Raw genomic sequence first — 2,770 nt, forward strand, 5'->3', positions numbered from 1 at the left:
CCCTTTCCTGCTCGCCGTTCAGCGGTCGTTTAGAGTGATTTTAAAAGGGCGTTTGTGTGGGGCGGGAGGAGCGGAGCCACCGGGAGGCTTTCCTGATGGCGGCGGCGGAGGCCGGCGCGGTTCGGTGAGCGTTCGCCGTGTGTTTGAGGACGGCCCAAAAGGATGAAGGCACCTTTGATCAGCCCCAGACTCGCCGCTGCCAAGCCCTGGCTCTGCTCCTCCGGGGCTCTCCGCAAAGGCCAGTTAAAAAGGTTTCTGAGTCTCGCCACCAACCCAATCAGAATCTGGACAGCGGGCCTGCGTTTCCCTTTTAAGAACCAAACGGCAAACGGAGGCTTTAAAATCCTAAATGTTTTTCATCCAATGGATGAAAAAAGGCCAAACACATACATACACACACACACACACACACACACACACACACACACACATACAGAAAGCTAATGAACTCTGTAATTAAGAGGATACTGTCTACCTAATGGGTAATTTGGAAATCACATCTTTTGTCTGTTAAGTGCCAGGGACTTTAGAGGTCATAGACTTGACCTGGGACAGCACACAAATTTGGACACTGCAGAGGTGTAAGGGAAGGGGCGAAAAGGCCATCATTTTAAATCACTCCACAGATCAGTCAGCAGCAACACAGCTATTCCAACAGCTATATTTATGGAAATAAGTGAAGGTTTTGAAGAGCAGTGTGCTTTCTGTACGCAGTTCAGACATTGCTGTGGTGTGAGACTAAAATACAATTTAAAGTATTCTGGGCTTGCAGCTGATGATCCATCAAACCAACAGAAGGACCTTGTTACCATTACACTTGCACAACAGACCAAATTCCTGCATATGTTTTATTTTCCTGGTAGATTATTTCTGTTTGGCTTAATCTGGAACCCTAGACTAACAGTACACACATTTTTATTAGCAAATGCATATACACATACAGTTTATCCACAGAATAAACTATAATATAATAGGATAAGGGAGTTCCTTTCAGCTTAGATCTAGTTTAAGAGAGATCAGGAGAGTAAAATGTATTAGTAGGAATATTCATATTAATATCGTTTAAATTGATAACAGCGTTTATTATTTAAATGAATATTATTAAGGAGGAGCGCAGAAAAAGAAGCGATGACAGGGGAAGTCATGTGACGTCACTGACGCACAGCAGGAGCACTCCACGGACAGGACAGCTCTCGTCGCGGCAGAATTATTTCCGCGCGGTATGTTAAACAGAAACGGCGGGGCTGTTACACTCAGCATTCCCACGGAAGATCGCTCCATTCTAATTATCGCGTTTACTTTAGATTCTTTGACTGTAGTGCCGATAAGGAAAGTTCACTTGGCCTCAATTAAGCATATTTATCTGAGATTATCCGTCGCTGAGATTTCTGCACGAGCCAAAAGATTATTTTAAAGAGCCAGCGATAGGTAAGGAATGAAATGTCCTGATAAGACCACATCGCAAAAAAATAAAATAAAGGAAAATTGAATCAAAATGAATGTGGAGGTTCTCCGTGAAGCGAGCAGTGGCATATATCACCCACGCACGCGTGTCCATTAGCACATCATATAAACCTTAGATGGGGCAGATGTCTGCAGTCAGATGATAGGCCAGTCTTTGAAGGGACCCGGTGAATTTAGTCAGTTTTAAATTAGCCACCGTCTTTCTGTAGGAAATGTGATTTGCATAAAAACAAACCCATGCCTTAAAAGAGATAGTGGATGGGGTGAATGGCAATCTGGAGTGGGTTTTTCAGGCCTGCACAGTTTAAGACAAAAATGCAAAGCTTTTAGTGTTAATAATTTTAATTAATGTCATTATTTAGCATATGCTATTTGTTTCATTGATTGCTTGCAATACATGAAAACATTAATCAGTTACACAAAGAGACAAGGTGTCATAAATAGTTTAATTAAATAATTTACTATTTCAAAAACTGTTTTATTATGATGTTTAAAGCCCAAACCATTTGCCCATTATTCCAAACCAGCTGAGGGAGATTTCCCAGACCCCCAAACAAAATTATAGTATGAAACAAATACAGACATTTTGTAATAGAACACAATAGAATAAGCATTTCTGCATTGCTAAGGACTAGCCTTGGCCTGAGTGCACCAATAAATCTCTGTACGTCACAATGGGTGTAAGTTTTAGATACTTTTTACCTCAAAGGATTTTGCTCTAAGTTAAATGAAGACAACCCTGTGGTTGTGTTGCATGTGTTTCAGGGAACGCCCGGAGGCGGGCTTTAAGTGATGTCACAAATGTGGGTTAAAGGGCGTGTCCCAGGTCACGTCGCTTCTGCCATGATGAAATAGAGCGGGGAAGCTCTTCTTCTTCTATGGTAACTGCACTGTGATCCCAGGATCCAACCAAAAAAAACTTTGAGAGATGTATTTGCATGCCTGTGAACGATGAGAATATTATTGAGAACGTGAGAATATTAATTCCAGTCGAGACGGTCGAACTATGCTCGGCAGCGAGTAAACGGGCGGGTGCCAAAACGACGTCTCTCGTGCATACAGTGCGCCCCCTCGCTCGCTGGGCTGACCCTGTGACCCGCGGCGAGCGTACGCGCATCACAGGGTCATTTACACTGTTTTGACTGGAGAGGTCCTGCTGCGGGCCACCACACCTGGGATTTGAACCTTTGACCTCGCGGCAGAGGACGGAAACCTGATCCTCCTGGCGTTTGGTCAGGGAAAATGATCATCTGCAGTGGAGGGACAAGCGGAGGATGTTTATTATGCCTTTACAGAACCGAAGTGC

Source organism: Anguilla anguilla, chromosome 18 (assembly GCF_013347855.1).
Source record: "Anguilla anguilla isolate fAngAng1 chromosome 18, fAngAng1.pri, whole genome shotgun sequence".
NCBI classification, from domain to species: Eukaryota; Metazoa; Chordata; class Actinopteri; order Anguilliformes; family Anguillidae; genus Anguilla; species Anguilla anguilla.